The sequence below is a fragment of the Diceros bicornis genome, chromosome X (genome assembly GCF_020826845.1).
Source record: "Diceros bicornis minor isolate mBicDic1 chromosome X, mDicBic1.mat.cur, whole genome shotgun sequence".
Taxonomy (NCBI): domain Eukaryota; kingdom Metazoa; phylum Chordata; class Mammalia; order Perissodactyla; family Rhinocerotidae; genus Diceros; species Diceros bicornis.
The window spans coordinates 105,955,976-105,966,209 of NC_080781.1; the positions used below are offsets into that span (position 1 = coordinate 105,955,976).

Sequence of the window (10,234 nt, forward strand, 5' to 3'; positions counted from 1 at the left end):
AAAGAAGAAATCAAAAAATACCTGGAGACAAATGAAAATGAAAATACGACATGCCAGAATTTATGGGATACAGCAAAAGCGGTTCTAAGAGGGAAGTTTATAGCAATACAGGCCTATCTCAACAAACAAGAAAAATATCAAATAAACAATCTAACAATGCACCTAAAGGAACTGGAAAAAGAAGAACAAACCAAGCCCAAAATCAGTAGAAGAAGGGAAATAATAAAAATCAGAGCAGAAATAAATGAAATAGAGACCAAAAAAACAATAGAAAAAATTAATAAAACCAAGAGCTGGTTCTTTGAAAAGATCAACAAAATTGACAAACCTTTAGCTAGACTCACCAAGAAAAAAAGAGAGAAGGCACAAATAAGTAAAATCAGAACTGAAAGAGGAGAGGTTACAACAGACACCTCAGAAATACAAAAGATTATAAGAGAATACTATGAAAAGCTATATGCCAACCAATTCGACAATCTGGAAGAAATGGATAAATTCTTAGAATCATACAACCTTCCAAAACTGGATCAAGAAGAAGTAGAGAATTTGAATAGACCAATCACCAGTAAGGAGATCGAAACAGTAATCACAAACCTCCCCAAAAACAAAAGTCCAGGACCAGACGGCTTCCCTGGTGAATTCTACCAAACATTCAAAGAAGACTTAATACCTATCCTTCTCAAACTCTTCCAACAAATTGAGGAGGGGGGGAAGCTCCCTAACTCATTCTACGAAGCTGACATTACCCTGATACCAAAACCAGACAAGGACAACACAAAAAAAGAAAATTACAGGCCGATATCACTGATGAACATCGATGCGAAAATCCTCAACAAAATACTAGCAAATCGCATACAACAATACGTTAAAAAGATTATACACCATGATCAAGTGGGATTTATTCCAGGGATGCAGGGATGATTTAACATTCGCAAATCAATCAACGTAATACACCACATTAATAAAATGAAGAACAAAAATCACATGATCATCTCAATAGATGCAGAGAAAGCATTTGACAAGATACAGCATCCATTTATGATAAAAACTCTGAATAAAATGGGGATAGAAAGAAAGTACCTCAACATAATAAAGACCATATATGAGAAACCCACAGCTAATATCATCCTCAATGGTGAAAAACTGAAAGCTATCCCTCTAAGAACAGGAACCAGACAAGGATGCCCACTGTCACCACTCCTGTTTAACATAGTATTGGAAATCCTAGCCAAAGCAATCAGGCAAGAGAAAGAAATAAAAGGGATCCAAATTGGAAAGGAAGAAGTGAAACTGTCACTATTTGCAGATGACATGATTTTATATATAGAAAACCCTAAAGAATCCACCAGAAAACTTTTAGAAGTAATAAACGAATATGGTAAAGTTGCAGGATACAAAATCAACATACAAAAATCAGTTGCATTTCTGTACACTAACAACGAAGTAGCAGAAAGAGAAATTAAGAATACCATCCCATTTACAATTGCAACAAAAAGAATAAAATACCTAGGAATAAACTTAACCAAAGAGGTGAAAGATCTGTACACCGAAAACTATAAAACATTTCTGAAAGAAATTGAAGAAGACACAAAGAATTGGAAAGATATTCCATGCTCTTGGATTGGAAGAATTAACATAGTTAAGATGTCCATACTTCCTAAAGCCATCTATAGATTCAATGCAATCCCTATCAAAGTTCCAACAACATTTTTCACAGAAATAGAACAAAGAATCCTAAAATTTATATGGAACAACAAAAGACCCCGAATAGCTAAAGGAGTCCTGAGAAAAAAGAACAAAACTGGAGGTATCACACTCCCTGATTTCAAAATATACTACAAAGCTATAGTAACCAAAACAGCATGGTACTGGCACAAAAACAGACACACAGATCAATGGAATAGAATCGAAAGCCCAGAAATAAACCCACACGTCTATGGACAGCTAATCTTTGACAAAAGAGCCAAGAACATCCAATGGGGAAAAGAAAGTCTCTTCAACAAATGGTGTTGGGAAAACTGGATAGCCACATGCAAAAAAATGAAAGTAGACCCTTACCTTACACCATACACAAAAATTAACTCCAAATGGATTAGAGACTTGAATGTAAGACCTGAAACTATGAAACTTCTAGAAGAAAACATAGGCAGTACGCTCTTCGACATCGGTCTTAGCAACATCTTTTCAAACACCACATCTGACCGGGCAAGAGAAACAATAGAAAAAATCAACAAATGGGACTATATCAAACTAAAAAGCTTCTGCACAGCAAAGGAAACCATCAACAAAACGAAAAGACAGCCTAACAATTGGGAGAAGATATTTGCAAACCATACATCTGATAAGGGCTTAATCTCCAAAATATATAAAGAACTCATGCATCTCAACAACAAGAAAACTAACAACCCAATTAAAAAATGGGCAAAAGATCTGAACAGACATTTCTCCAAAGAAGATATACAGATGGCCAGCAGACACATGAAAAGATGTTCAAAATCACTAACTATCAGGGAAATGCAAATCAAAACTACAATGAGATATCACCTCACGCCCGTCAGAATGGCTATAATTAACAAGACAGGAAACAACATGTGTTGGAGAGGATGTGGAGAGAAGGGAACTCTCATACACTGCTGGTGGGAGTGCAAACTGGTCCAGCCTCTATGGAAAACAGTGTGGAGATTCCTCAAAAAATCAAGGATAGAACTACCATATGATCCAGCTATTCCACTGCTGGGTATTTATCCAAAGAACTTGAAAACACCAATTTGCAAAGGTACATGCACCCCTGTGTTCATTGCAGCGTTATTCACAATAGCCAAGACTTGGAAGCAACCTAAGTGCCCATCAAGGGACGAATGGATAAAGAAGCTGTGGTATATATACACAATGGAATACTACTCAGCCATAAGAAACAATGAAATCCAGGCATTTGTGACAACATGGATGGACATTGAGGGCATAATGCAAAGTGAAATAAGTCAGAGGGAGAAGGTCAAATACCGTATGATTTCCTTCATTAAGTAGTAGATAATAACAACAATAAACAAACACATAGGGACAGAGATTGGATTGGTGGTTACCAGAGGGGAAGGGGGGAGGGAGGAGGGTGAAAGGGATAATTTGGTACATGTGTGTGGTGATGGGTTGTAATTAGTATTTTGGTGGTGAACATGATGTAATCTATGCAGAAATAGAAGTACAATGATGTACACCTGAAATTTTTACAATGTTATAAACCAATGTTACTGCAATAAACAAAAAATTAAAAAAAAAAAAAAAAAGTGGGATTTTATAGCCAAGGAGCAGGGTGTGGTCAGTAGATGGAAAATTACTGGGAGGAAACATCATGGGTAAGGGAGGATTCTGGCTAAACTGACCTAACAGGTTTCTTGCTGAAGGCAGTCCAGGGTGATCAGACATCACCCAGGGGATGGTGGAGAATGAGGAACCAAATTAGATATCAAGGGTGATTAAATATGGAGGATGGAAGATTTTGGTTAAACTGACTTAGTAGGATTCTTGCTAAAATTGGACAATGCCCTGATAAACATAGAAGTCCAAAAGTTGAAGTCTAGTTGAAAAAGAGCTCAGAGGAGTCTGAGTAGAGTTTGGTCAAGGAGAGAATCTTTGTCATTGCACTCATTTTTAAATTTGATTGGGAGCTATGGTACTCCTATGGGTGAGATAGGAGCAGACCCTTACGCTTTGTGATTGATAAAAAACACTGTGGCCACTCTCTCTTAGATACTGTTGGTAAGCAATTATAAAGCAAAATAAAACTTTAAGTTAAATTATAAGTTTTTCAAGCCCTATGATATCTAAGTCATCCAATCATACAATTATTCGAAGCTCATATCTTTACACTGTTGATGGTACTTTGCTTCCCTTTACCTAGAAAAGGCTGCTCCCATATGACCCATCCACTGGGCAGTTTATCTCAAAGTTAAAAGGTAATTTTTGTACAAAGTGAGGTACCATAGCTTGATATGTGATAACAAATGTGTAATTTGAACAGCAACACCCAAGTAAAGCCTAATTAGGGAATATTGCTCTAGTAATCACCCATCAGTACTGAAAATGTAAGATGGAGATGAGCAGACGAGCACAAACTTGAAAACAGTCTCTGACAAATCTTCCATCCAACCAAAGAAAATCCAAATCTGGAGCAGTGGCCTGATATATATATATATATATGATATATACCATAAAATGGTATATCTTTGTCAAACAAAACTTAACTTGGAATCAAGAGAAGGCATTGGCAACTCTTAGCTTTTAAAAATCAAAAGTTAGTAAATGAAAGCATCAAAAAGATGATAATTTAACCCCAACTGTCTAAGACCACTGTTATTTTGAATTCCTATTTGTCACACTTTCCCTCATACTGGAATGGCTCCAGGTAATTTTAGGATCCAGCTAAGGAGAAGTAACACATTTAGTTTGGTTTTAGTGGGATATGTTGTATATTTGATAATGATTCTGGTGAATAGTTAAGTTATTGCTAGCTGTCTCAGTGTAAGAAGGCTTTGATGAATTCTCCTGCTTATCCTGTCAACCAACAATCATGCCATGAAGGTGCAGAGATAGAGATTATTTCCCCCAGCACCAGAAATATATAGAAAATGGAAGCACAACAGAAGCTAGCATGCAGAAAATTCTCCTCTATCTTATAACTCATATAGAACAGAAACTATACAGTTTTTCCAAATTTGACAAGAATTTAAATTTAATATGAAACGTTAAATAACAACTTTTGAAGCTTAAAGAAAATTTCTAACTATCAATAACAAAAGTAAATTTTGAACAACTATTCTAAAGGAGAGAACAAACAAAGGGATGGAACAGTAAATAGAAATAAATATACTGGGCAATATTAAAAGAAATTTTTTTCTTCATGTTATTTTTTATATTATATGAGATTGAAAAGTGGCATTTGTGATTGTAGACTCTAAAAAAAGAAGCATTTATATTGTTTTAAGTAATTCCTTTAAGGACCTGAAATAGAAACAAAATGTTAATATTGAAATAGAAACAAAATGTTAATGTGAGTTTTCAAATACTCACCCACTGCAGGTCAAAGAAAAAGTAAGTTCTTTAAATCGTAAGTATCAGATTCTTTTTCATCCTAAAATACTATAAAAAAAATTATTCCTAAAGATAAGTATCATTGTATCTTTTTTAAATCTAATGTGGTTTTTTTTTTTTTTTCTTTTGGTGGTGGGGACAAAGAATTGCAGACAGACTTATTCAGGATAAGGCTCTTGAATCCAAGTAGAAAAAACTATGTTGAGATTTAATGCATTTATGTATCAAGAAATATCAGCTGTACTCTGATGCTTTAAGATTACATTAGAACAAAGTTTATTATTCAGAACTGGGAGATTTAAGAAAGGGAATACACTGGGTATATATTTGGAAGTCTTTTAAAGTTTACTTTTGGAGAGTTAAAGTTTTATCATGAATAATATTTTTCCTAGGCCAGACAAGTTGTCTCTTCCTGGCTTTTGTGACACTTGTATTGTAGAGGAGGAAGAACTATTCCTCTACCCTCTAGGTCCTTCTGGCTGCTCTAAGAATTAAATTGATATGAGACAGAATAACAGGAGAAAATCAACAAAGTTTAATGACATGTATACATGGCAGAAACCCAGAAAACTGAATAACTCACCAAAATGGCTGAAGTCACCACCTTAAATACCAACTTTAGCTAAAGACAAAAGAGGATATTGGGGGCAGTGGTTTGGGACTTCAAAGGGGAGGAAGGCAATTTACGTGGAGATGGAAAAGCAAATGTTTGATAAACAAATGTTGACTATGTCTTGCAAAGACAATGAGAGATGGAGAGGACTTTGATTAAAAAGCCCTTGTTAGGTTCCTCCCTGTCTATGACACCTAGTTCATATTATACTATAATTAACTTATGGTATTAGCTCCTTCCTGGAACAGGCCTTCTATCTTACATTCTTTTAGGTAGTTAGGGGGAAGGTCAAAGTTTCTTTCAGAGTCTTTTTTCCTTAAAACTAATCAAGCCCAAGAGACACATTTTGGGGTGGCAAATTCTGATACCCCACAGTATACCTTAGAACTAACTGGGTATTTTTAATAATGGAACTGAAAAAAATTTTTTTCATTGTGGTACTTTTTGTTGCTTTGCTTTTTTGATGGGATGCAAACTGCAAGCTATTTAGCATACTCAAAGTGCTGTTAGAAAAAGCTATCATTAGCATTTTGAATGTCTTTAAAAATCCCATCCAGTCTGATGGCATATGTATGGGATGATAATGAAGTAAAAGGAATGATTTAATGAATGAATAATGTTTTTCTATTCATAGGTACCATATCTACAATGACAACTACAGCTGGGTGAATGGTCATGGAATAGTTTTATTCAAGCAAGCAGAAAATCTTGGTGTGGGGTTTGAGGAACAAATTATAATTATAACTTGAATTCCTCCAATGTTGTGTCAGTAATGAAAGGTGACATTATAAGTTAAGACAGCCCTGCTGGGAAATTTCCATTTTTATTAAGTGTGCAAAATGAATTTTTCCTTAGTGGTTTTAAAAAAGATACTTGAGATATAACACCTTTTAAAAAGAGAGAGGTGGGAAAGAGTGAAAACTTTAACTTTAAAGGTAAATTCAAAGTGTCATACTCAAAATATATAAACGTTAAGTAGGAGGGAAGAGACTTCAATATTATCTTGCTACTGAATCAGTGTAGGTTTCTCACCAGGCTAAAAAGCAATAAAGTCAAAATGAAGTGGTAGAATTTAATCAATCAGGAAATATAGGAAAATTCCCTTACTAGGAGTGTGGAGTACATGGGAACAAATGTATACTGTTGGTAAAATCTAAATGTTGTAAAGCAAGGAAGTATTATCCAGGGGTACTTACCTTAAGGAGTAATCCCAGTGCTGTCATCTTTTTAGGCAAATAGGCTATTTTCTAAACTACCACGGATTATTTTTAAAGGAGAGAATGGAACAAAACAAATGACTGCAACCATTTCAGTTATATGAGAAATGCTGCTCTTTTCCTGTCTCCTGTCATTTTACTGGTAGTTTTAATTAAATGCTACAATCTTAAAAAGCATACTATCATCAAGTCCCATTCTAATGACAGACACTGTAGGCTACAAAAGGGTGTGAAAGGTGACGTGAGAGGAGCCATATTAAAATAGAGCTGGAGCAGCCATTTTAGAGGAATTGCCTTGCACATCTTATTTTCTTTATCTTCCAAACTGGACCAAGCCACCAACATTCCAAGAAGTCAGTAAGGATAAAAATATCCTGTTTGTAAGGACTGATGAAATCAAACTTTGCTGATAACCAAATCGCTAACCAATCAATGAGGTACAAGTCTAGCCTTTTGCCTGATGACCGAATCTCCAATCTATGAAGTACAAACCTAACCTTAACTCATCTAGCACCAGTGAACTCTTCTTTGATACAACTTATTTCATCTTCCTCCCTTTTTCTTATAAAAACTCGGAGCCTCTCTGCTGTGATCGGGACACTATTTGGGTTTCTACCTGAACCTGTGCTTCTCGAATTGCAATTCTTTGATCCCAAATAAATTCTTTGCCTCTTAAACTGGTTTGTATTTTTGTAGGTTGACAGTGGATATCATGATCAGTTAATTATAGGACTTCTTGCTTTGATGGCATACTTATTCTGATTATGCAAATTGTAATGGCTATACTTTTGCATAATATAGTTCGAAAAGACATAGTATCATATTTATCTATTGTGATACCAAATTTTACCCTCAACTTAACGAATACTAAGTAAATCACAGTGATTTTCCTTTTCAGTTTGAATTTCTTTCCTGTTTTATAAATATAGGTGTCTACTTCTCTTGCCAAATAGCTAAAATTTAACTGGAAGGAGTTATTTGTATTGATGTCAGATTTTTATCCCTCAGTCAGGCAGTTAACTGTTTTTAATTAAAAAAGTGGTTCATCTCAAAAAATAGAATAGCTCAAGGTGCATATTAAATATCAACCTGCTAGCTTCTGGTATAACAGACTTGATATCACCCTATTATTTTGAACAAAAACATGGCAATTATAACATTAGCTAGATAATTTGTATTTTCTAAGCCCAATTTATTATATATATTTTTAGACAATAGCATTTTTTCTCTTCTTTTCTTTTTTAATAATAGAAATAAAGTTGATGTCCCACAAATGCTGGCATGAAAAAAAATCTAAGAACATTCATAAGGTATCAGTATTTTAAGACATTTTTTTTCTTATTATTGTGAGTTTCATTTTATGATAATGTAGAATGTGTTTACCTTTGCATTTGATTGCTTGTGTTTTTATTAAAATTGAAACACTCAATTCCTATAGGGCTATTTTATAATAGCACTGGTTGTGTCACTAATTGCCCCAAGGAACTCCAGGGTAGGTTCGGAAGGATTTAACTGTTTAAGAGGTGCAATCACCAACCACCCTGAACCAGAGCAAGTCTCACCACAAAAGCAAGGCCTATGACTTTTGCCTCATTTTTAATGCTAAGATCTCCTCTCTGGGAGGAGCTTAGGCCTTATTACCATAACCTGCAGTATTATGTGGAAGCATGTTTTCCAGCTGAGCTTGCGCAAGCGAATACCCACCTCTCCTTTTCGAATATTCATTGCCCATCCAAAATAAAAGCCCCCTACTTCCCTTTGTTTGGGGACAGCCACAACTTTGGAAATGATTCCACGTGGCCTCCTATTTGCTGCAAATAAGTTCTACTTTTTGTGACAACTACTTCTGGTAGAGAGTCTGATTTTAACTTTGCCAGGAGGTGAACCCACTTTTGGTTCAGTAACAGTTGGAACTTAGAGTCGATTGTGACTCTCTCTCTAAACTTAACACCTATAAGATAGAAAAGTTCGATATAATATCATTCACCTAAGGCAAATATAATTCACTTTTCTCGACATCAGCATGGCAAAAAGGAATCGTTTTTTTTCTGATGTGTTTCTGTGTAATACATCTGTTTACTTGCAGATTATCATGCAGGCCAGGAGAGAAATTAAATTTCATTCCTTCTTCAGACATGAACATGCAGATTTGGCAGTGGCCACATTCTAGAGCAAGTAAAGCTCTGTGTTCATTGCAGCATTATTCACAGTAACCAAGACTTGGAAACAACCGAAGTGCCCATCAGTGGATGAATGGATAAAGAAAATGTTTGGAATACACAATGGAATACTACGCAGCTATAAAAAAGATGAAATCTTGCCATTTGCAACAACACGGAAGGACCTTGAGGGCATTACGCTAGGCAAAATAAGTCAGACGGAGCAAGTCAAATACCATATAATTTCACTCATAAGTAGAAGATAAAAACAACAAACAAACACCCAGACACTGAGATTTGATTGGTGGTTACCAAAGGGGAAGAAGGAAGGAGGGCGAAAGGGGTGATAGGGCACATGTGTACTGTGATGGATGGTAATTAGTCTTTGGGTGGTGAACGTGATGTAGTCCACAAAGAAATTGCAATATGATGATGTACATCTGAAGTTTATATAATGTTATAAACCAATGTTACTTCAAAAAAAAGAAAACTCAGGTCTGTTTCTTTGGGTCTTCATTTCCTTATAAAGGCTTCCATGTCATGTAAAATTTATATTACATAAACTTGTACATTTGTCTCCTGCTAATCTGTCTTTGTCAGTTTAATTTTCAGACCCAAACAGTGACCCTAAGAAGATTGAAAGAGCATTTTCCTCCTTTATAAAGTTAATAAAAGAAGCCTAGGATACAATCTTCAGGTTAAAAAAAGAAGTAGTCAGTGTCCTTCAAAATTAATAAAAATAAACTTTGGGAGTTTGTTTTCTGTTGAAGAAAAATTGCTTATATATCTATCAGAAAAAATTGACATGATAACATGTAACTTCACCAATTCTAGGACCCTGAACCAATAGTAAGCAGTGAGTCAAAGTATGTAACCTCAAATAATCTTTGGGTGAGCCTAAAAAACATTGCCTCCATATGATATTGAAAGAACATTCTGCTCCTTTTTTTTTTTGTCTTATTTCCAAGTATTGGCTAAAGTTGTTTAATTCTTTTCATATGCAAAGCTTGAACAAAGATATCAGAAGACAAAGTCCTCACATTTAAAATAAATTTGAGGGCCGGCCCCGTGGCTTAGCGGTTAAGTGCGTGCTCTCTGCTGCTGGAGGCCCGGGTTCGGATCCCCGGCATGCACCGACGCACCGCTTCTCCGGCCAT

At 35.4% G+C, this 10,234-nt stretch overlaps 1 long non-coding RNA gene across 9 annotated transcripts in view; it reads left to right on the forward strand.

Moving 5' to 3' along the window:
* Positions 1-10,007, forward strand: part of LOC131401344 (uncharacterized) — a 37,044-nt gene extending 27,037 nt beyond the window's left edge. For 3 of the 9 annotated variants that reach the window (XR_009217648.1, XR_009217654.1, XR_009217651.1), the window contains exons 4-5: positions 8,170-8,228; positions 9,005-10,006. This is a non-coding gene — a long non-coding RNA (uncharacterized LOC131401344). Of the gene's footprint in view, positions 1-6,335; positions 6,413-8,169; positions 8,229-9,004 lie in introns of all 9 variants that reach the window. The other 6 variants (XR_009217649.1, XR_009217653.1, XR_009217652.1 and 3 more) reach the window with 3 other exon arrangements.
* The last annotated feature ends 227 nt before the right edge of the window (positions 10,008-10,234 follow it).